This window comes from Balaenoptera physalus (genome assembly GCF_965194825.1).
Source record: "Balaenoptera physalus genome assembly, chromosome: 4".
Taxonomy (NCBI): Eukaryota; Metazoa; Chordata; class Mammalia; order Artiodactyla; family Balaenopteridae; genus Balaenoptera; species Balaenoptera physalus.
Window position 1 is genome coordinate 91,738,027 of NC_138891.1, and position 26,056 is coordinate 91,764,082.

Below are 26,056 nucleotides of genomic sequence, written 5' to 3' on the forward strand. Positions count from 1 at the left end.
CCCGAGGGGAAGGAGACCTGAACAAATGAAGGTTGGCTGTCAGACTTCTTGAAATTCATAGAAGGGAACCATAGAGCTATTCTGCTTCAAACGTGTGATATTCAGCACAAGGTAATTCAGAGATCATCAGGGCTTCCAGCTCAGTTTCAAAAGTGGGGAGGGCATAACCGGGGTTTCAACAGGCCAAAAGACTCCCACCCAAAGCCATGGGAGCCAGACCCATCCCCGGCAGAGCTGTGGGGAAGTGGCTATCTTCATCTAGATTTCAAGGGAAGGAGCCACTTGGAGCTAGAGGTACAAGACCCAAGCAGAAGGCACCACAGCAAGGGCAAGGCCACAGAGACCTCCACTAGGGCAGTGCCCAGAAGAGCTGTGAGGGTGGGGCTGCAGGTCCCTGCAACTCCAAACCAGCAGAGCCGCAGGTGTACCATTCCCGCCCGGGAGAGAGGCTGCGGGACTGCACCCAGCAAAGCCCTGGGGGCAGGGACGCTCTAGTGTGTCCAGAAAGTGGGGCTCCTGGCCCCAGTGGGCCTGGCAGGCAGAGCATCACGTTAAAGAAGATTATTCTTGAGCCTTAAGATTTGATACTGTTTGCCCTGTTGGGTTCTGACTTGCTTAGGAACTATCACCCCCTTGTTTCCTATTTCTCCTTCTTAGAATGGGAGTGTTTAACGGTATGCCTGTACTACCCTTACAATCTGGAAGCACATGATTTGCTTGATTTCACAGGTTCACAGCTAAAGGGGAATTTGTCTCAGGATGAACCATCCCTTGAGTCTTACCCATACCTGATACAGATGATATTTAGATGAGACTTTTGAGTCAATCCTGGAACCAGTTAAGATGCTGGGGCTACTGGGATGGTGTGAGTGCTTTCTGCACGTAACAAGTTCATGAATTCTGGGGGGCCAGCAGCAGAATGCTCTGGTCTAAATGCTTGTGTCCCACCCCCGCAAATACATGTGTTGAAATCCTAATACCCAAAGTGATAGTATTAGGAGGTGGGGCGTTTGTAAGGTGCTTAGGTCATGAGGATGGAGTCTGCATGAACGGGATGACTGCCCTTTAATTGTCCATTCTGTCATGTGAGGATACAAGAAGTCTGGGATCCAGAAGAGGGCCTTCACCTGGCCAGGCTGACACCCTGATCTCAGGCTTCCAACCTCCAGGACTATGAGAAATAAATGTTTTTTTGTTTATAAGCCACTCAGTCTGTGGTAGTTTGTTACAGCAACCTGAACAGACTAAGACAGACTTACTCATTACGAATAATTTAGCAACCAGTGCACTATTTTCTTGCAATTTTTCTTTGCCATTTTATGGGCTTTAAGGGCAACTTCATACATACACACACACACACACACACACACACACACACTTTGTTAGAGGTGTTAAGTTTACTGTGTAAAAAGCAACACGTGGTTTGTAAATAAATACTAAAAATTGAACCTAAAATTTAGGTTTCTTTCTAAAGTATTCTTTCTAAAGTTTGATAAGTTCGACTTAGTTTCTTAATGATAAAAACAATAACACCAGAAAAAAACATAGGAAAATGACTGTTGGGATGTGCCATGTAAAAAGAAATTTGTTTGAAGCTTTAGAAAATGTCTATACGCACTTTCTGAATAGTACCTTAGAGAGGTTAGGGCTTTAGATCTTTACATTTTAAAATTCTACAAGAAGTATTGAATGTGTATTTCCCAATTTCATGTTTATTTTCCAATATCCCATGTTGATTTAAAATTATATATGGACACTCTGTACTGAGTACTACTCTAGAATTAACTAATTCCACTAGTAATCATACCTTCATCTATTTGTCATATTACAGTTTTCAGCTGTGCTTCTGTATAGTTCATGTACACATGGTTCATAATTCTGTATACATTTATATCTTCATTTCCTGTTAAAAACATCTAGTTAAAAGCACCATTATGAAGCATAAAAATGAATGGGTCATGAGAATGGATTTCAGAATATAAGATAAGAATAGCCATGTAAAAATACAACCACTATTAATTGATGTAAAATATGCTTACAAAATAGGAAATAGAACTTGGGACTACTGGGTTTTGCAAAAGAAGCAAGGAACACTCTAAAAGTGCAGCTTCACGGGTATTAGTGTTCATATTTTGCCAGCCTCAGGTTAATAAAACTGGGCTGTTTCCAAACTGTGAAGGAGGACATACACTCAAACCTGTATTAACCAAAAAGCTGGAGGAGTAGCTGGGTTTGACTGACTAAATTTACATATAAGGCCTTTTTATTTCAACTACTGCTATTGAAAAACTTTCTAAAATGTATTAAGGAATACTTCCTTGCTTTAGTAAGTACCGTATAGTGAATATAATTAAATCAGCAGTGACTGACTGCAAGTCTTATCATACATTAGGGTCAGCCTTGTGAGCATCAGTCTTCACTGGACCCTAACGAAGATGTGCACATTTAGGCTAAATGTATACAGACTGGCCCTAGGCTATTCATTCTCTGGGAGCTCGTCTTTTTAAAAAAAAAAAAAAAAAAAAAAAACTGAATTGTTTAAAATCGATATTTTAAGGAAAGGCGCTTATTTTCTTGTAAGTCAAAAACCAGGAAAAATAAACCTGGTTATCTGAGCTTTCACTATATCACTGGAGCTTTTCTAAAGTAATAGGTACTCTTGAAAAATCTGTTCCATTTCAACATTTTTAAGGAAATAAATGCCCAAGGGCAAAGCTGGGGGAAAAGAAAGGTAAAATCCAATTCCTATATAGAGAAGAAAACAATATTGAAGAAAGCTGCGCAATATCGAGGTATTTACTAAGTATTTACTATGTACTAAGTATGCTTAGGTACTAAGTACTCTGCTAAGCACTATGGCTACAGGAAGCCTTTTGTGCCTGGGCCTCAGTTTCTTCATCTGCAAAATTAAAAGTCGAGCTATATATGCCTCTCGTTTAATATATAAAAACTTCCCATGCTGTGATTCATTATGAACAAAGTGATAGTACTCTACTATGACCCACTGCATGTATGTATGGGGGTCAGGGGGTGGTGAAATAACTTTCCAAGGGGGCTAGGATGCCCAAACTCCTAAGAATACTATTCTCTACAATTAATTTAGGAATGCTGGCTAGTCATTTTATTCCTCTTTTATTGCTTTGGGCAGAACAGTAAATTAAGAACAAATAAAGAGCTGATTGGTCTATGTGTTATGGGATTAGATACTAAATATCCCAAACGAGACAGTGAAGCATCCGTGGAGGCCTTATTTCCTTTCAGTTTTCTTTGAAGTCTTATCCTAAAAGACAAATGGCATCAGCACTTGCGGTTTGATCCACAGAGCACTGGAGTGAACATGAGCAGGGCTGGATTTGGGTTCTAGCCTTGACAGTAGCAAACTGTGTGATCTTAGACAAGTCACCTGCTCATCTGCAAAATATTTTCTTCTATTTCTGTTATTAAACAAGAAAGCCGGGGCTTCCCTGGTGGCACAGTGGTTGAGAGTCTGCCTGCTAATGCAGGGGACACGGGTTCGAGCCCTGGTCTAGGAAGATCCCACGTGCCACGGAGCAACTAGGCCCGTGAGCCACAACTACTGAGCCTGAGCGTCTGGAGCCTGTGCTCCACAACAAGAGAGGCCGCGAGAGTGAGAGGCCCACGTACCGCTATGAAGAGTGGCCCCCGCTTGCCGCAACTAGAGAAAGCCCTCGCACAGAAACGAAGACCCAACACGAAGAGCCAAAAATAAATAAATAAATTAATTAATTAATTAAAAACAAACAAACAAAAAAACAAGAAAGCCATGACAAATTCAATGTATTTCCTTTTAAAATAAAGATATTACACAAATAGTTCAGGAGAATGCCCTGGATGTATTTTGATTTTGGAAAGCATTTGACCTATTATTGAATACAAACATTAAGACAGACTGCACAGTCAAATGGGTTCTTAACTTTGAACAGCAAGCTCTGAGTAATGAATCAGAAGAAATGCTGGAAAGATGGACTGAATTAACAAGATTAAATTTAACTGTAGATTCTAAATGAATGGTCTAGATCACTCTTTAAAATCGCTACTATATGCATATAATAAACTTCTGGCTTTCACTTTGGATACATCACTCTCCCTGTGTGGAATAACTGATTCATTGGGTTTTCTTCTTATGTTTCCCAAGTATAAATGCAAACCCTGGTACTACAATGAAAAAGAATTCACCAAGCATGGAGTAGAAGAGACCTGACTTAAGTACCGTTCATGTGAAAAAGAACTAAGCTTGAGCTGACTTCGAGCTCAACATGAGTCAACAGTGTGATATGACTGCCAAAAAAGTTAACGTAAGCTTAGCCACCAACAACAGAAGTGTAGTGTCCAGAACAAGAGAGTTGCAGCTTTACTGTATTCTCTGCATGCTGTGCTGGACACCACACTTCTAGAATGATAGGCTCCATCCCCAGGACACCCTACTTAGGAGTGATACTGACAAAACAAGCGCAATTCCATGACAGGAAGTGACCAGAATGGGAAAGGACCTAGAAAACAAGCCCTCGAGACTGAAAAAAACTAAGACTATTTCTCCTGGAAAAGCTAAGTCTTGGGGGAGAGATACTGATGAGCTGCTGGTGACAAAGTTCAGACCTAACAGGACACATAGCAAAGCAGATTTGCTGTCATACAAACAGTACCCAAAACAGAATAGGCTGCTTCAGCATTGAGGACATTCAGGTAATGCAACTGTTGTCAACTCTGGCTACACATTAGAAAACACCTGGGAACAGTTTTAAATCTATCAATGCCCAGGCCCCACCCATGACCAATTAAATCAGAATCCCTGGGATTGGGCCTGGGCAATGGTAGGTATTAAAAGCTTTCCAGGGGCTTCCCTGGTGGCGCAGTGGTTGAGAGTCTGCCTGCCAATGCAGGGGACACAGGTTCGAGCCCTGGTCTGGGAAGATCCCACATGCCACGGACCAACTAGGCCCGTGAGCCACAACTACTGAGCCTGCGCGTCTGGAACCTGTGCTCCGCAACAAGAGAGGCCGTGACAGTGAGAGGCCCGCGCACCACGATGAAGAGTGGCCCCCGCTTGCCACAACTAGAGAAAGCCCTCGCACAGAAACGAAGACCCAACACAGCCAAAAATAAATTAATTAATTAATTTTTTAAAAAAAAGCTTTCCAGGGGTTTCTAGCATGCAGCTACACTTAGGAATGACCAAGGTAAATACAGTGAGGGTGGATACCTGTCTGTGTGTGGCATAGTGTAGAGGGGATTCCTTCTCAGAAGCCTGCATTAGATTTACCTTGTTAACATTACCCTCTATGATCATGAAGATTAGCTCTCTTTGTAAATATTTGAGAAGAAATCAAGTTTAAATGGCACAGTCTCTTAAAAGGAAGAATTTAGGTTGAGTTATAATAGCTAGCCTATTCTATTCGTGAATAACTGCTTTCAGTGATTTAAGCATTACCATCTTTGAGGAAAAGGACAACAGTATCGGCATGTTTATATGTTGATTAAATTTAAACAATTTAATTCCAAAGTTTGTAAAATAAATTTAAAATATGCTAACATTCAAGAGTTCTCAAGTTAATTTCATGATAAAATAATTCTTAAAATCAAGCAGAAGCTCCTTTGTAGTTTGAATGGTCCTGCCACTAGTAGCTTATCAGATGTACATGATAAAATGTTATATTTTCCTACTTTAAATATTTTCTAAAATGTTTTATAACATAATAGCCTGGACCAATATACAGTCCTCCGTATTTCCTCCAGTGTTGTTTATATTCTTATTCTTAATCCTACTCTTCTGACCACTGAATAGAGGCATTTATACACATTCCCTAATCTCCTTTGAAAAAGATACATCCAGAGCCTTCTGGTCTTAATATAGGTCAGGCAACCACTGTAGTGGGTGGGGTTATGAGTCTAAATTTTAGTGACCCCTCCAGATTTTTCCACTTACATATAACACACCCTCTAAACTTTAAAACTTTCACTTTAGGTTACGGTAAATCATCAACCATTTCCTTTTACTTTTGCCATCTGTCAATGCAAAAAGCTCCAAATGAATCTGAAGCTTCTTCTAGGCTACTCAAAGTCTCTCTCATTAATCTTTGTCATGTGGTTCTAAATAACGAGAGAGAGACAATGAGAGAGATATTAAACAAGATCATCTTGTTTACAGACACAACCACCTCCGAAAGAGCCTGGAATAACGCCGTGGATTTGACTGGATGGATTCAGGGTGAAGGAGCTTTTCAGGAGTCCTGATGTGGGGACCAAGCATACAGTTAACATTTTACCAAGAGCTGGCTAACTGTACCACGTTCCAAGTAACGACTGCCCTTTCCATATCAAAACACTAGAAAGAATTACGACCTTACAACCATCCGAGCAGCTGCTGGGTGGACAGTCTGCTCCACAGCCAACAGTCACCTTTCCATTTTTCAAGCACATACCTCTCACAGAAATGTTTTCAGTGCAGCAGTCTACAGAGCTGGTTATAACACCGGCACGATGTGACAACAAAATTCATGATGATTTTGCTTTTTTAGCCTGCCCCTTTTTTAAAAAAATTCTTCCCTCCCCCTTCATCCCCCAAAGAAAACCAAACCAACGATACTTCCACAAAACCTGACTCAGACTTATGAATATAATGCTTTCAGTGAAAGCAGACCAGCTTTATAGGAGAACAGCTTTCATGAGAAGCAGGAAGCTGATCTGAGCAGCAGAGAGCAGGGATGGGGCGGAGCAGAAAGGAACTGAGCTGGGGGGGAGCGAGCACAGACCGTCCAGGCTGCTTCTAGTTACTTATCGACAGTTTCAGCTTATAGCACAGATTTATGAACAGGGTGAGCATCGGTCCTGCCGTACCTTTTCTTTCTTTTACGAATCTCTGTCAATCTGGTAAACTATTACACGGGATAGTGAGGCCTTACAGCCTCGCCAGAGCCCAGTTGCAGGGAAATGATGTAAGCTTCCCACCTCCCACCAGCCCCTGCTCTGCCAATCCACCTCTACTCTGACCTGTTAACATCCCCTCCCTCCCCCAGTGCCACTGCCCTGGGGCGCCCCGGGCCCCAGGCTCGCCTAGCTGTGTCCTACTGTGCAGCAGAAAGTATTTGCCAGGGGATAAGGAGCATTTTTGTTTTGAGAAAAGTCTTCAATGAAAAAAGTAAATGCCTCTCTATTTAAACAATAATGCTGAGTTGACAAAAGCTAGTTCCCAGTCGCCAGGAGAAATAATATTAAATAGGACGGAGGTAAAGAATGCAATTTAGCAAAAGGCAGCAGAAAGTGTGATGCAGCAATGGGTATAATAATAGAAGTTAGGAGACACCGGTTCTCCTATTCTAATACCACCTCGATGACCTTGAACAATTGGCTTAATCTCTCTGGTTTCATTTTCTGTAAAGGGAAAGAGTTAACGTAAATTACATCTGAGGTCTCTTGTAGTAATTTTATGAACTGATATGCAAAAGAGACAAAGCAGGGGAAAAAAGTAATCTGACTGTGGCCAACTGTTTGTTGTTTACTCAAAATTGCACACAACTCCTTACACTGAGCTATTTACAATACGCTTTGCCAAGGTGCTAGTAAATGTGAGTAGGACTAGCAAAAGATGTGTAGGAAAAAAAGTTACAGGCAATTTGAGTGTTAATCCTGACCTGGAGAATTTATAGAGAATTAGGATTGTGAAGATTCATTCTCAGGAAAAGACGATTTATAAACAGATGCTTAGAAGCAATTAAGACTTTTAACATTAGCCTAGACAACATAAACTATTTACCTTGGCCAGCACTGTTCTAAGTTTACAGGACAAGTGTGTGTGCGCGCGCATGCACACATACACACACACATCGGGGGAGAATTTTTTTTAAATTAAGAGCCCACTGGTTACTAGGACAACAGTCTTCAAATTAGGATAGGCAAACTCCTGCAAGTGCATAAGACTTTCTAAGGGGTATGAAGGGTATGCAGGCACATAGATGGTAAATCAATTTCCAGATCAACCTTTGTAAGTACACTTATCTGCCTGAGAATGCCCCTAGAGAGCAGGTTCACCTGTCCCATCCCCTCTTTTCCTATCCCCCCTCTCCCACTTTACAAAATCAAGGCACACAGTCACTCATCACAAATGTCACTCAGGGGCATTGCTCATGGTAGGAAAAAAACCTCTGAGCAGGACATAAGGGTACAATTAGAAATACTGGTAGCGAAAAAGTGTGTGGCCCTAACTCTTGCAACTCAGGTGGTTTTGCCAATTTTTTGCTTGGAATAAAATTGGAGGAGGACCTAATTTGGTTGTCAGCTGATAAATCATCAAAGACAATTTTAAATGATAGAGCACTGTGGTTTTGAATATAACTGAGGAGGAGTTCAAAGAACTGAGTGACACTGCTGTAATAATACTCTCATCCTCTTCAACATATTTATGTAAACAAAATTTCAGTGTATATATTAAAATGAAGGAAAAGTATGCTGAACTCTTTCTGCAGTGAATAATATTCACGTGCTGATATATGAACTAACTAGAAGAAAAGTACCAATAATGCACTGAGATAAATTTCCAGTAAAATAATATTTTTCTCTAATATTATTTATCAAAATTTGTAATTCACATGTTATTTTGATCAACTGTGTACTAATAATCACTGTAATAACTTAAATATCACTTAAAGTCTTGTGATCACAATAAATTAACTTTTGTCACCAGAAGTACCATAGGGTGATCAAAAATAGATTTTTTAAATGTAATAATACATAAGGATAAAATTTAGTGGGAAAAGTATAATAATAAAGACTTCAAGGAGAAAAATTAACACTAAAATTTGACTGTTAAAGTGTAGTTTGTAAATGGATAGTGGTAGGTAAATATTAAACAGCTATGGTATTTGATTCAAGTAAATACATTTTAAAAGGCTATACCAATTTTATTAAGAAATGTCAACATTTACAATCAATGATGATTATATCATTAGCAAATGATTACACCTATGACAAAATTTTTAAATGTCATTGAAGAAATATATGACAGAATCCAATAGTTTTCAAAATTCTTTTACTACAGCAAAAATGTTGAAAGACTGGTGAGCCCTTCTTCCAGTCCAGAGCACCTTTCAACTGTTACTAAGAGTTTAAAATAAATAAATAAAATTTTTTTTTAAAAAAAGGACAGCAATCTAGAACCTCAAGAAATGAGCCACATGGAGCAACTAAGTTTTCCAGTTACCTGTGGTTATATTCTTTGAGTACCACAACAGTTTTGTCTCCTAATTTTAAGCTATTATAAATGAAAATCTTCTCAAAATGGGGAACTTCTGAGACCACACCAACATGATTTAACCGTTTATTAGTGTTTCCCAGACAATTATTACTAACACCAATCCTGCAAAGTATTCATATAATGCCCCCAAGGCTTTTGCTGCTCCTCGTGTTTGGCATTTTGCATTTCTGCCAGCAAGCAGGGGATGTGGGTTCAATTCCTGGCCCACCAATCACGAGCTGCCAGCCCCTAAGCCAAGGTGCTGAAACACCCTGAGAGCTACACCTTTCTTCCCTATAAAAATAAGTTCATCTCATTTTCTTAAACTATCTCACAAAACTGAGATGAGTTCACAGAAGTGAACATGCTTTACTTTAAAACTCCATACGGAGAAAACTTAGGTTCTCACTACTGAGTGCCTGCATGAAGCTCCCCTCTCCATTCTAATTGTGGAAATCAGCCAAAAAGCTAAATCTGTTTAATTCTGATAAAAATGGTTTAAGTAAGGGATGGGTGTCTTCTATAAAATACATACATCAACTTAGTGACATTTATTTCCAGAGGTCATATGGGTTCTGGATCACTGATACTGATGGATGGCTGAGTAACATATAGAAAGATGTAACTCTATATATGTCCCATCCAAAACCTCAATCTGCTGATATAACAAAAGATTCATGGAAAAGAGAGGCCTAACATTTTTAAGATGTGATGCTCATTCACCTTAGTACAAAGCCTATCACCCTCCCAACCACCAATATACAAATACATGTTGCTTTTATTAATTATCTGCTCACTAAATGTTTTTTATTATTATGGTATTTGGTAGTCCAAAACTTCAGTTCCCAAGCTACTGTGCTCTACTGTGCCCTGTGCTGAGTGCCCTAGAACCTTAGGTTCATTCCCAGAAGCACAAAATAAACCTTTCACTTTCAAAAGTAGCAAATAAAATTCAAATAACATCGAAGGGGAGATAAGGTTTTAAAGAGTTAACTGATACTACCTGTTCTATTTAAAATGTTCATATGGTAAGCTTACTCTATTCCATGAATTATTATGTGGTTACTATTATTACAGTCTCACTTGACCCTTGAAGCAATTCTAATATTATTTCCAGGCTACTGATTGTGAAACTGAACCTCAAAAGTATTGAAGTGATTTGCTCAACATCACAAATGAAAGCCAGAACTAGAACTCAATCCTGCAGATGGATGGTCCAGCAAAGTTTGCTGGTACATGTACTTGCCCCACTGAAACTGCTGGTATAATCAACAAAAACTACAGTGAGAAGCTATGGCAGCATTCCTGCTCTTTTCTGTGTTTCCCACGGGGCATCATGGTTTTAGTCCAAAAAGCAGGCATTTTGGAATAGCACAGATCAGAGTTTGAATCCAGACCATGTGACTTGGGAGAGTTATTTAACTTTTCTAAGGCTCAATTTCCTCAGATGTAAAAGGTATTAAACAGCACCTATGTATAAGGTTGCTGTGGGGATTAAAAGGGATAGTGTTCTTAGCACCACGCCAGCAACAAACTTGAGTTTACTAAATAATGATAACTAACATTTTTGAGCTCCATTATGTGATGTGTCTTAATTCATCTAATTTTCCTAATAATTCTATGGCACAGTAGATACTATTATTATCACTCCTAGAGAGGTAAGGCAATCTGCCTAGGGCCACAGAACTAAGAAGGGAAAGAGATGGCCTGAGGCTCAGAAGCCTGACTCCAGGGCTCACACTCTCAACTACCATATAATACTGCTGCCTCTTTAGAGATGAGTATAATGATAGCACCTTTAGTCTCACCCCCATCTCCATCATCCACCTTCTCTATAGTTAGCCTGGAGGGCCTTAGGTCTATGAAGCACCCCAGCGATGAGACACAAAGAGCTGGGAATCTAAGTGACACTGACAGAAGTAAGGGCTTCAGGGAAGAAGTCAAGAAGGAAGTTGGTCCCTGGAAGAGAATAATGTGCAACAGAATGGAGAAACTAAATTGGGAACATGAAAAAATATCTGCTACTAGATGGGGGACGGGGTCGGGGGACTCAGCCCAAGAAAAATAAACTTATATTTTAAAAATCTAATTAGGTGCCTAAAGGAAAACTATAAAAGAAAAATTGCAAAAACCTGGCCTGTGATATAATTTGGGGTTTACTCCCTATCTATTTAATAATTGTTATCTGACCCTGGGGGAAAATGTGATCATTTTAATCAGCTCTCACTGATGACCTGATACAGGCACAATGAAAAGCATTTACCTCTGAAAGTATCAGGGCCCAGCAAAACGTCCCTTTCAACTACTGAACTGCAATTCTATTCCACTGGCAAGTCTTCAATCTCATGCTCATGCCATGTTATTGCTGAGTTCCTGTGGATAACTGTGTTTTGGGCTTTTAATCTACATTATTTTCCTCTGTGCCTTCTGTCTAAATCTAAAACCTGGTTTTTTTCACTTAAAGGGACTGCTGGATATCTCAGTTTACCTATTTCCCTCAGGCAGAGTTAGGCTGCATTCCATGTGTTCCCAAAAGCTCTGCACGTGCCACTATTACAGCACGGATGACTCTCATTTGTGACTAAAGATCTCATTACCCTGTGAGAGCCCACAGAGAAGAACCCACGTTTTGCTCATGTTCACAACCCCAGCATCTAGTACACTGTGTTGCACTCAATAAATGTTTAAAGATCAGCTGCAAGTTTTCAAGCCTGTTTTCCGTCTCCTTCAAGGTTTCCTTTGCCACTATCTCTTTAGATAGTGATAATCTTGGATCACCAAAAGTGATTAGGATTTAGAGGATTAGTGATTACTTCTCTGGCAACTGACTGGGGAAATAAAAAGGAAACAATTCTGGGTTGATGCTTCAGTACCCACTTTCCTGAATATGTCCAGATTCTGTTTTCAGACAAAAGATATGCCTTAGGGTCATGATCACTTAAAATTTTTTGACTAGCTCAAGGGGCTTTGTTTACCCCATAATATCCAGCAAAGTGCCTAGCACAAGGTCAGTGTCAGATAAACACTTTTTATATTGGTTAACTGATCGCTGCTATTGGAACTGCCATAGGCCAAATGCAGAAGATCCCTGAACTACCAACAAGGGTGTTAAAAGATTTAGCAAAACACCAGTTAGTCTCTAATTTCAGATAATTAGCTTTTTAGAAATGTGAAACTATGATTAAATATAGTCAGACAATAAAAATTCCCCAAAATATCATACTTCTATTTTTTCCATATGGAGGTCTTTGAAAGGTATAGTGCTAAGAGAACTTCCTAACCCTAATCTGGAAAAAAACACTCTCATAAACTATATGGCACAAATTAACAGAAACTGTTGGTCCTTTAAGGTATGTGTAATAGGAAGGAGACTCGGGATCAGTGAACAAGTAATACTCCTGCAATTCCCCAAATCTGATTCTATTTTGATAAATCTAAACATACCTATTTGAAAAAGTTACTGAGGGGGGGGGGGGGGGTAGTTCTGAAAGTTGCACGTGCCCCTTTTGTTAATAAAGCCTGAGCTTGTGCATACTGGTAAATATAGCAAAATAAACAAACTTTAAAGTAAAACTTTAGGTTGTATGCAAAGATCTATCTTTAAATGTTTCAAGTTCCCCTAAGATTTCCTTGCATTATTAGCCTTCAAGAGACATTAAGGCTGAGCATTCTGTTCAATGCTAAGGCAGCTATTATACTAAAAATCATCTTAAGATATTTTTAAAAATCAGCAATCTCTCAGAGAACACCTGGTGATCTTAACAAACCTTTTTTTTAACCCAAGACATTAAGATAAAAAAAAAAAAAAAAAGTATAGTACAGTAAGTAGATTACATTTTACAGGCCCATAGGCTTATAAGTTTTCCCAAATGTCAAACTCATACTATACTGAGAGATTATTAACTTTGTGATGGAATTAATCTCTTTAATATAAAGCCACAGTCATAGCTACCATATAATCAAAATTAAGTTATATATACAATGCCAAAAAAATTCAAAGTAATATTTCTTTGTGTCATAATGATTATAAAGGCTAAATGGTATATATTCACCAGTAAGTTACAGATTCTCCTCACCACATACATTCAAAATATTCTTTTATTATCTTCATGAAATCTTAATAAGAACATTTTAATTACCTAAAGTATTCTGCTCAAGGAAATATTTCTATTAGTATTAAGACCCTTTAAAATAAATAGAATGTTACTAGGTATGGGATTTGTGTCCTCCTTTTAACTGCGTGCTATTACTAACAGGTGTAACATTCATTGATTTTTTTTTTCTTTTTTAAATTTTTTTTAAATTTTATTTTTTTATTGAAGTATAGTTGATTTACAATGTTGTGCTCATCTCTGCTGTACAGCAAAGTGACTCAGTTATACACATATAGACGTTCTTTTTTTATATTCTTTTCCATTATGGTTTATCATAGAATACTGAATATAGTTCCCTGTGCTATACAGTAGAACCTTGCTGTTTATCCATCCTATATATAATAGTTTACATCTGCTAATCCCACACTCCCAGTCCTTCCCTCCCCTATCCTGCTCCACCTTGGCAACCACAAGTCTGTTCTCTATGTCTGTGAGTCTGTTTCTGTTTTGTAGATAGGTTCATTTGTGCCATATTTTATATTACACATATAAGTGATATCATATGGTATTTGTCTTTCTCCTTCTGACTTACTTCACTTAGTATGATAATCTCTAGTTGCATCCATGTTGCTGCAAATGGCATTATTTCATTCTTTTTTATGGCTGAGTAGTATTCCATTGTATATATGTACCACATCTTTATCCATTCATCTCTTGATGGACATTTAGGTTGTTTCCATGTTTTGGCTATTGTGAATAGTGCTGCCATGAACATAGGGGTGCATGTATCTTTTTGAATTATAGTTTTGTCTGGGTATATACCCAGGAGTGGGATTGCTGGATCATATGGTAATTCTATTTTTAGTTTTCTGAGGAACGTCCACACTGTTTTCCACAGTGGCTGCACCAACTTACATTCCTACCAACAGTGTAGGAGGGTTCCCTTTTCTCCACACCCTCTCCAGCATTTGTTATTTGTAGACTTTTTAATGATGGCCATGCTGACTGGTGTGAGATGGTACCTCACTGAAGTTTTGATTTGTATTTCTCTAATAGTGAGTGATGGTGAACATCTTTTCATGTGTCTACTGGCCATCTGTATGTCTTTGGAGAAATGTCTATAAGGTCTTTTGCCCATTTTTTGATTGGGTTGTTTTTTTGTTGTTGTTGAGCTGTAGGAGCTGTTTGTATATTTTGATGAACATTCATTAATTTTTATAGTTCCTTATAAAACAAGTAAATCATATTTAGTAGAAATATATTTTCTCCAATCAGATTACATATATTATTTATTTGCATGTTTTTTAACCTGATAACTTTTCCAGAGAAAAGCTGTTTTTCTATTATCCTCTAACATCTCTCTAGCTCTATGAGGTCTCAGGTTTGAAAGTCATAATTTGTCAATGTTTTAGCAAGTCCCTTGATACACAGATATCTAAGATGGGTCTACAATACACAAGGTTTTACTGATGGAAATTTAGCAAGCATATTTTACAATATATTTTCACTTAATAGAAAAACCACTGAGGTAAACATTATTTCCATTTTACAGAGAAAGACACTAAGCTCCGTAGAGGCCAAGCAACTCACATACTAAATAAGCTTTAAAAGGAAAGATTTGAATTAGGTTTTCTTTCTTGAAATCAGGTGCTTTTAGCATATACTGGAAAGTTTAAAAATACATTTGTTCTTCAATGAAGAATAAAATTTGGGGGAGCAGGGAATTCCACATGCTTCTCAAATGCCTCCTGCTTCTCCTCCCCTTTAAAGCAGCTGTTTCTGCATCATAAACCAAGTCTTTCTAAACCTCTTTTATTGGACTTGCACTGCTCCCCGAATTCTCTAGCTATTGTTTTAATCTTTCATTATTTTTATAACTTTTTTCACTGTCCTATGAAAAATGAAGAATGTTATCTAAGTTTGGTTTTTTGTTTGTTATTTTTTAGATAGGCACTATAGTTTTAAAAGGAAAAAAGGCTTCTTCTAGAACTTACAAGCACCAAGGAGAAGGGAAATATACCTTGAAAGCTAATGACGTGATTCTACACTTAATCTATGATTCTGTCCTTAAGACTGCGGGGAAAAAAACCCATCCAGAATGGCATTAACCTTTAGGAAATTGGCCACTTCCCAAGAGTGGATAATGCGTGGAAGCTGGAGGTATTATGGGTTGTGTTAAGGAGGCAAGGTCACAAAACGTCAGTAACTAAGTTTCCGGCAATACCGGGGCACGCAAAGTTGTGACTTCTCTTGGAACCACACACAGCCTGTGCTTTTATTGATGAGTGGAACCCCTGACCTCACACTCCTGAACAGCTTAATTCCTACTATCTGTCCCAAACCCCAAGTGCTGGTTGCAGGCCCACTGGCATGGCTTTTTATGATAGACTAAGTAATAGGTAAATAAGCTCTCAGATGTGAAACACAGCCCGACACGGTCACTGCAAGAGGGATTCATCTATGTAGGTAGGAAGTGCTCTGGATAAAGGTTAAACTCTAAAATGATTTAAAGAAATAAGAGAGGGAGTGGTAAAATAAGAGAGATGAAGATTTAGAAAACTGAAATACAATAGATACATGTATATGAACATACATAAATAATTCTGTTTATAATATAACACATATATCTAATTATTTCACTCATAAAATCTTCATGCTTAAAGCTGATACACCCTTACTGGTCCCACGGAATGGTTATTTATAAAAATATTTTCAGAAGTGTTTACAAGAAATACTTCCTATTTGAAACTGTAAAACTCATATTGTACTTGTGAAGTAATATATTCCTGGGAAAAAAATGAAAGGATTTAAGATCTGTAGAAAGGATGAAGGGACCAAATTACACCCCAAAATGTTGGAAAGCACTAAAACAAGGGCATAAAGGAACTAATCCAAATTCACGGAGCACAAGGCAAAATTTCCGGCCAACTGTGAAAATCACACTTTTGAAACAAATTTTGTTTTGCTAGATATTGTCCTTTCTTTAAATACATCTATGTGCCTTTTTTGTGATTAAGAAGGCCAAAATTCTCAAAGCAGGCATAAAGAAATTCTGAGATACGTCTGTACTTGAACAACAGGTTAACTGTCCTCTGATATCTTCCCAGAGAAAATGAAGAGCACAATTCCACTTCCGAAACTTTGAAAAAGAACTGCTATGTGGCACTGCTCAAAAACCAAGCCAACACTTAGGCTTTCATGCTTCCTCTGGTGGAACTTCTTGAAACAGTGCCAAGAATCATTTGATCACGTAAACCAGTGCTGATGAGTTAGAAGCAGCTGGAGTATATGAATCAGTGGTCATTTCTCTGTTACATTTTTGTTTTCAAATAATTATCTGGAGAACCAAGTAACTTGATCAAAAAGGCACACTGGAAACAAAATTAGGAGGCAGAAAACCTAGAGGATAGCTCTGAATTAGGATTAAACTCCTTTGACTTCAACTGTTCTCTATTTTTTTCTATAGCTTTGTTTTCTCAGTCCTCTTACAAGATTTTGGAGAGTAAGTAACCAAGCACACTTCTACCTTCCTAAACACAACAAGATAATGGTCAAACAGCAGATGTTCAAAAGACATTTACTCATTGAGTGTAATTAATAAGCTCAAATAATAAAATGTTTCCTTACTTTTCCCCCATTAAAATCAAGTTTGCATTAAAAATAGGAGAAATTGCATAAAATGACTTCTAAACATTCAAATGCAATGCATCAAAAAAGTTAAAGGGAAGTTTCATGGGGCAGAGTACAGTAAATGCAGAAATGGAAATAAATGTGTGTAACGCAACAGCCCTAATTCTTACATCACAGATGTTCTTTGTAAACACCATTTATGTTTTTTTAACCTAATTTAGGAGATTTAATTTCTTATATTCATGAATGTTCACTAGTAGACTATATACAGTATATGATTTTAAACTGAAATAAATATTGCCCATAATCACATCACTCCATAGTGATTTTTGACTCCGTCTTTTTTCTTTGTAACCCCGAAGTCTGCCATGCCCTTACATCATGCTATATGTTCAATTTTTACCCCATTCTTGCACATTTCAATCAGAGAATAGGACATGAGAAAGGCCAGAGTTGAGAGGAAAAGGTAAGTGGGTATTAAGGAATAAGAACAAAAGGATAAACAGCCAAATCATTCAGGACTTTCTTAGTCATGGTAAGGAGCGTGTATTTATCCTAAGAATGACGAGAATTCAGTATAGGAGTAATAAGATTAGATCTGCATTTTGGAAGGTCCCCGCTGGCAGCAAGGGGAGGAGGGTGGACAGAAAAGGGGCAAAACTAGAGGCAGGGACACTTTTTAAGACCTTGCTTAGAGACTTCTCTGGTGGTCCAGTGGTTAAGACTCTGCGCTCCCAATGCAGGGGGCCCAGGTTCAATCCCTGGTGAGGAAACTTAGATCCCGCACACTGCAAGTAAAAGATCCTGCATGCCGCAAGTAAAAGATCCTGCAACGAAGATCCCGAGTGCCACAACTAAGACCCGGCGCAGCCAAATAAATTAAATAAATAAATAAATTGAAAAAATTGAAGGAAAAAAAAAAAAGAACTTGCTTAAATTACACAGGCAAGTAATGTGGTCTGTATTAGGATGGGGCCGGTAAAGGGGAGGAGCCATGGATCAATTCCAGAGATGCAAAGGAAGTAGAATCAACTAGACTTGATGGTTAAACGTATCAGGGTAGCAGATGGGAAGATAGGGAAAGGGAGGTTTTACTATAAATCCTTCCTGAGGAGTATTTTTTAAAATGACGAGCTATAATAATTATAAACTTGCTTTTCTTTATAGTGGTTGCCTTTATGCATGTATTCCTAAACAATACACAGTTTAAATTTGCCAGCTTCTGAACTCTAGATTATTCTAGAGTAGAATATTCTACTGTGACTTGCTCCCTTCTCTCAGGATTATATGTCTGATATTCATCTGGGTGCTTGTGTTTAACTCTTTCGACTATATGGCCAAATGTTGAATGAATATACCAAAATCAGCTGATCTAGTAAATGAATGATGTGCAAAAAAAATATTTACCCCATTCTTTTTTATTCACTTGTGTTAGTTTTAGGAAAAATAAGTATTTCCTAATGTTATGAAAAATATAAATGAACACAATCTTAACGGCTGAATTTTTTTTTTTTTTAACTGGAATTGGGAAACTCAGGAACAGAGAAGTTAAGCATCTTGAACAAAGTTACCAGATTTACAGGTAGCAAACTGGGATTTGAACCTACAGTGCGTGATTCCACAGCCCATGCTAGTAACCAAATTGCTTCTTCTGTTTACGCAACGTATGTTTGCCACACCCCTCCCCTCGTCCCACCTACATCTCATTCAACTGCATTAGCTTCCGGCTTCTCTCCAACACGAGAAAGGGCTACTCAATCCAGGCTGACTGCTTCTTTACTGATCCTCCTACTCTCTACCTTTCTGTCCCCCATCCCTGTGCTCCAGGCCACTTTTCTTACTTTGTGACCATGTTGTTCATACAGTTCCCTCTGTCAGTCACTTCCTGCTTTCCCACCTCCTCAAAGCCTGACCACCTTTTAATATCTGGCTCATGTCCCCTCCCCTCCATAAGGTCTTAACTGGACAATTAAAAACATTCATTCATTCAAATCATTCAATAATTACTTATTTAACACCCACTGTGTATCAGGTACAGCTCTGAGCACTAGGATAGAAAGGGGAATGAAACAGACAAGGCTTCTACTCTCACAGGAAGAAAAGAAGATAAACAAGTTAAAAAATGAAAAAATTTTTCAGTGATAAAATATTATGAAAACAAGGAGATTTCTGTACTATTTCTGCTTGGCTTTCTGCCAACTTGCTGTAAAACTGTAAATCACTGAAGGCAAGGATTCCACCTTTTGTCTAAAGCCTGGCATACAATAGGTACCTCAGTGATCAGTGACTTAATACATGTACAAATGAAGAGAATGGATGACTGGATGGAATGACGGATGGACGGAGGGATGAATGAATGAACGGGCAACTGCCTCAAACTGTGACTAAACCATTCCATCTCTAAGTTTTGCTTTCCCCAACTAAATTGTTCCCCCGACTAGACTGAGGGTCAAGAGCCTAGAGTCTGAAAATGTGTACTGGTCTGGCCTGCCCAGTGAAGGTGAAAATGAATCAACATAGGGCAGGCACCTCCAGTTAAGGCGTGATCCCCACTATTTCCTATCCTCTTACCCAATGCCCATTTCCCATGGTCACGCTCCCTGCCTGCTTCCTGCAAGCATCTGCCCCCATGCAGGTTTACCTTTAGGACAAGGTCCCAAATTTTCATAACTAATAGTAAATAGAAAATTGAAAAGCTCCGTAACATAATCTTAACTAATTCTTTAGGAATTGTGAGAATAGCAATTTCTAGCTCAGATTATCTAGAACTACAAGAAGTTCTGAATCATTCTAATATGGGGCTAAATTCTCAAAAGCTCACCAAAACTAATTTCATTTTTCTTTAAAAATGCTAATTTAAGTTTTCAAAACATTCCGAAGAAGTGGTGGAATATAGTTTTAAATTAAAGCAGGATAAAATGGCCAAGCCCTCAACAGTGTGGAATTACTTGCTTACCTCACTGGACACAATAATCCCAGACCACAAACAAGGACACTGTTTACTTAGCCTTGACAACAAAAATAAATCCACAGACAACTCTGTGGACTCCAGTCTAATGAACACAGTCTTAACAGTTCAACATTCACTTTAGGTGCACATTTAATTGTCTACAATATTATAAACATAAATGCAAACTTTGTGACAAAAATCCAACAGTAATGCTCAGTCATAAATAAGTTAACTAACCAGGACACCCAGAAAATACATTATTTCTTTTGTAATAATCACCTAAGTGAAACATTAAAAAAAAATTTTTTTTTTCTCATTAAGAACTAGCTAACCCCTGAGGATGTGTCCATTACTTGACTTAAGTTTAAGAAACCCAGATTTAAAAAATACAATTAAGGGTATCTCTCCAAAAATGAATTCATGTTTATTTGTGGTATGGGCACATATATGTACAACAAACTGAATACTTTAATCAAAGTTCATTCCTGATTAATATTCAAATGCTAGTGATTCTTAAAACATTAAAACTTTACAGTCCTCTGCCCATCAGCCACAGTTCTCTGATGAACAAATAGTTAATGTACATAAATAAACTCTTTAAAACAGCAGCTTACTGATTACTGTGACTTAAGAGAACCATGTGGATGAATTATCTTGGCCAAATAATTATCCTCTATTTATTTGATATTAACTTCTGATTTTGCATTGGGATTTATTAAAATGAGAACATTTGTTTAATATTAAAGTTACATGAAAGAGCATCTGAAAAAATATCCGAAAGTTGATCTTTTATTGTTCACTAACAAAAATGTCCAAAAATTATAAATAAATTGTAACCCTAACCAACAAGAGTTAATGCAGATTGAAATCAGAAGAGTCTGGAACCCCTTAGTTTAGGGGTTACTGAACTCTTTTGTGAAATAAACATAATACAACCAAATATCTTATTTTCTTGCATCTCCGTACTGTGTTTTAATAACAATTAAAATAAGTCCACTTTTTAGTTATCCAGAGAGTCTTATATATATAAAACACAGGTTTCCTATTCAGGAAATATTTCTCTTGTTATTTCAAGTGCCTCATGCCAATTTAGCATCACTAAAAATTATCAATTTTGATAAAATATTTTCCAAAGAAACTAAAGAACCATAGAAAAATAAATAAGATTGTATTTTTGTGGTACTGAGTTAGCTAAAAGCCACAAAATTGGAAAAGAAACACTTCTTATAAACATCATAATTATAAAAACTTAATAATTTAAAGACTTAAATTGCACTTGCTTTCATATAAATAGTATGGGCCTTTCAAGAAGCTATTTTTTCCTACTTGGAAATAAAGATATTTCCTTTTTATCTTAGCATAAATAACCAATTAGCTCCCAATTCCATCTCCAGGTACTATTCTTTCTCTCTTCCTCCTTTCCAAATAATACTTATCAAAACACTTGTCAACAGCAACTATCACCTTTTTCTCCCTTCCTACTTGCTCCTCAACCCACTGCTATATGGCTCTCACCCGCCTCCAGTTCTCAATACTGACTCTCCATGAGATCACCAGTGGCCTGAACATGCTAAACGCAGGGGTGGATTTACAGCCTCACCTTACTGTTTCCTCTGCTTGAGTTACTGACTTGACATTCTCCTGGTTTCCCTCCTGGCTCCCTGAGCAGTCCTCAGCCCCAAACTGGTTCATGCCATCCATCTGCCCTCTTCAAGGTCTTATTCCTATACTTTCCCCTGCATTTCTGTCTCCCAAAGGCCTAACAATTCTTAAGATTTCAACTGAAAACACTTCCTCAAAGAAGCCTGCCCTGCTTCTGCAGCTTTGGTCAGCTACCCAACTGTAATTTTCTTACTACTCCATTCTTTTACTCTTAAGCATTTATGACTATTCGAATTAAAATAATTGTATAAGTAATTATTTGATACCAACAGCCCTCACTGAAATGTAAGGGTAGGGACGGTGATCTCTAGTGCCCAGCACACAGCATTCTACACATGAACATTTGAAGGAAGGAAGGGAGAAAGGGACAGAGGGAGGAATGAGTTTCACAAACTAAATTGAAAACTATTAACTTTGATTCTAAATAGTAAACTAAAGAAAAAAAATAGCGTCATTTCAATAATCTGATTCAGGTGTTTATAAACGAGCCAACTGTGAAATCAGTTGAATTTCAGACAAGTAATATTAGAGATACTATGTATAATTTAAAGTACAATTTATCCTGAATATTGAAATGACTGGCACTTAAAACAACAACAACCCTATAAAAAAATAGTTCCAGAAATCAAAACTGAAGACTGTTTTGCAAAATCATTAATCCTCTCAGGCTCAGGAGAAATCAGGCTATACATGAAGAAAACCATAAACATACTGGAATAAATATTTCTGGTTTTTGTCTTTTGTGGGGGTTTTTTGGTCTGGCCGAGACGCATGTGGGATCTTAGTTCCCTGACCAGGGATCGAACCCACGCCCCCTGCAGTAGAAGCACGGAGTCTTAACCACTGGACCACCAGGGAAGTCCCTGGAATAAATATTTCTTAAACCTGAATTAACATTTTAAAACTACTCTCAATGACTCAATTTGCTTCTTAAAATGATAAAGGAAGCATTAATTACTACAAATATCTAGTATACTGTGCTGTTCATAATAAGGTGTAAATCATTCAGGCTCAGTCTACTCATTCATAAAATAAGCAGTTGAGCAGCTGATCTGCAAGTTCCTTTCCAAACTTTTTGAAAGTTAAGAGTTATACCAAGAAACCTAACACAGCAACATCCCAGTTAATCTGAAAGTCTGCTTCTGAGTCTCTTTTAACTATTCAAAATACAAAGGATTAAAGCCTAAAAAAAACATTAAAAGCCCTCTGAGTAGTCAAGATTTGTTTTTATTAATACCCAACAAGTCACATATATTAAAGGCAGGCCTTTAAACTTCACACCTTGATTTTTATTTTGATCCCTGTTGCAATATGCTTCATTATCTACTAAACAAATCATATAACTAGGCTGCTAACAGCCTTGAGAAGACTCAAAAACGTTAATGAGATAGAAAAAATGGAACAAGAAAAAATATTAAAGCACAGTTCATTCTCTAAAGATCAGCAACGCAGAGAGGTTTTAGTGAAGCAAAGAGCGCAACATACCTCCACAGCTTATACTACGCCATTCTATTAATACTAACAGAAATAATGATAATTTTGAATTATCAAAAAAAGTAAAAGTATGTTTGTTATATTCTATTTAGCAAGGCAGGAAAATATATCACCATTGAAATGTTTAAAATTTAAACTTACATTTTTTTTTAAAAGTTAAAAACTGTTAAAAACAACGGGTCCCAGAACTTAAACTACCAAGCACTACACTTTAACTGGTACATTATAGTCCCAGAGACAAAACATTAACACAGGAGGTATTATCTTATTTATATGCCAACAGCTTTAAGGTAGGAAAATTCTTTAAAGTAAGTAAAGAACTGCTTTCCACTCATGATTTAAAACAAACACAGAAAACAAGAAACAGGGAGAAGACTCTCCTTTGTTGAAATTTATGTCTGGAAGCGCTCTTAAAATGAGTACTAAATTGTTTGGCATTTGGGTGACTCTGGGTTTTCAAAGATGGCTACTTAACTGGCATACTAAGACAATCTTTCAACAAAAAAAGATAATTTCAATGTTTTTGTAAAAAAATCAATACCTTTTAAAAAAATCCTAGTTTATAAACATTGTCTGGATACTTGGATAAAACTAAATACCTTGTGACCTAAAAACAAAAACAAAACAGATGGGTGAAGGTGGTCACAAAACAGATGGGTGAAGGTGGTCACCTGGTACAAACTTACAGGAGAAAAAAGAAAAACAGAAAAATGTCATGTAAAAATACTTTCCACATATTTAATATGTGTGCTGAAACTTAAGGTAAATACTGAAGAAATTTTTGCCACATGTTTCCAAAAGTATACAATCTTGCTAACTGTTTACTACCTATGGAAAGTACTTTAAAAAATACTTCTACCAAGTTAATGTGAATATTTTATTAAACAGAAAGTTTGCCAAAATACCTAATGCCCTAACAAGCTAAGAAGAAACTACTGCTTCTGCCGAAATCTTTGAAATAAAGAATTTTTAAGTTAGAGATTCTTTTTTTTTAATGAATATTTTGGCTTATATATATGTGTATTATACGAAAATGAACATTATAAAACATGTTTTATAAATATGCAGCTACAGATGTAGTAATACTGTATACAAATTAATAGAATCTAAATTTTATTTTAAAAAACATTTTAATGATAGTAATTATAATTATAAAGCATTATTCTTTTCTAAAAATATCAGACTACTCGTTAGAGGACATAGTTCTTGATTAAGAATTAGATTTAATAAATTCTATAAATTCTGCCCTGTGGTTGATAGATTGTATTCTTTATGTAAAACTTGTAAGCTTTCTTATCTTAAATTCCTTATTCCAAAGTAAAAGAAACAGCTGACTCAAGGATGTTAAGTACGGAGGATGTATGCAATGTATAAAAACCTGAACAACATCAGTTCATGCCCACAGCACAGGATACTAATCAGCAAACCACTAATTATAATTTGGAGTATCATTCCATTCTCAAATCTACCTTTTAAAAACTCTGCTTAATTCCACAATTATTACCTGTCTACTATGTACAAAGCACTGTTAGCCCGTGCAAGACAGAAGAATGAAAAAAATATTCAGACTTGGTAGGAGCAGGGCACAAATACAGGATCACAGAAGAATTACCAAGTCTAGGAATCCTGACACTGGCCTGTAACACCAAAAAAGATTCAGCATAAACAGGGAAACAACTATTCCTTTCTTAAATGTGGGGGAAAGTTCTTAAGTTTCTCTTTTATCCATTCAACACTTCAGAACTTAAGTGTGATTACTCTCTAAAAGCTCAGTAAGGGGCTTCCCTGGTGGCACAGTGGTTGAGAATCTGCCTGCCAGTGCAGGGGACACGGGTTCGAGCCCTGGTCTGGGAAGATCCCACATGCCGCGGAGCAAGTAGGCCCGTGAGCCACAATTACTGAGCCTGCGCGTCTGGAGCCTGTGCTCCGCAACAAGAGAGGCCGCGATAGTGAGAGGCCCGCACACTGCGATGAAGAGAGTGGCCTCCACTTGCCGCCAACTAGAGAAAGCCCTCACACAGAAACGAAGACCCAACACAGCCATAAATAAATAAATAAATAAATAAAATTTAAAAGCTCAGTAAGTGAAAATGTGATTAAAGGGATTTTAAGGCAAAACTAGCAGCTTCTATAAAAAATCAGAAGCTTGGTTTAAATTTACTCCTTGTTAAGTACAGATTGTTCTTTAAGCAAAACATTCAAGGATTCAGTTACGAATAACAATTAAAAAGGTTAGCAACTGACTAGGTATTAGGTAGACTTCAGGTCTTCCATATTTAAACATTTATTTGCATAATTACAGAAGACTAAAATCATGAAATTTTGTGCCTCAATAAAAATATTGACTAAAAGCTGGTTCTTTGAGAAAACAAAACTGATAAACCTTTAGCTAGATTCACCAAGAAAAAAAGGGAGAGGATTCAAATCAATAAAATTAGAAATGAAAAAGGAGAAATTACAACTGACACCACAGAAATACAAAGGATCATAAGAGACTACTACAAGCAATTTTATGCCGATAAAATGGACAACCTGGAAGAAATGGACAAATTCTTAGAAAGGTACAACTTTCCAAGACTGAACCACGAAGAAATAGAAAATATAAACAGACAAATCACAAGTAATAAAATTGAAACTGTAATTAAAAATCTTTCAAAAAACAGAAGTCCAGGATGGAACACTTCACAGGTGAACTCTATCAAACAATTAGAGAAGAGCTAACACCCATGCTTCTCAAACTCTTCAAAAAACTTGCAGAGGAAGGAACACTCCCAAGTTCATTCTATGAAGCCACCATCACCCAGGTACCAAAACCAGACAAAGATATCACAAAAAAAGAAAATTACAAACCAGTATCACGGATGAACACAGACGCAAAAATCCGCAACAAAATACTAGCAAACAATATCCAACAACACATTAAAAGGATCATACACCATGATCAAGTGGGATTTATCACAGGGATGCAAGGATTCTTCA

At 37.3% G+C, this 26,056-nt stretch overlaps 1 protein-coding gene across 6 annotated transcripts in view; it reads right to left on the bottom strand.

Annotated features, from left to right (window-relative positions):
* Window positions 1-26,056, bottom strand: part of BBX (BBX high mobility group box domain containing) — a 282,163-nt gene that overhangs the window by 198,527 nt on the left and 57,580 nt on the right. Inside the window, exon 1 of one of the 6 annotated variants that reach the window (XM_082460374.1) lies at window positions 6,441-6,605. The exons of the other annotated variants lie outside the window; for them this stretch is intronic. The gene's annotated coding sequence lies outside the window, so the exon portion shown is untranslated. Of the gene's footprint in view, window positions 1-6,440; window positions 6,606-26,056 lie in introns of those variants that run through there. 6 annotated transcript variants of the gene reach the window in all.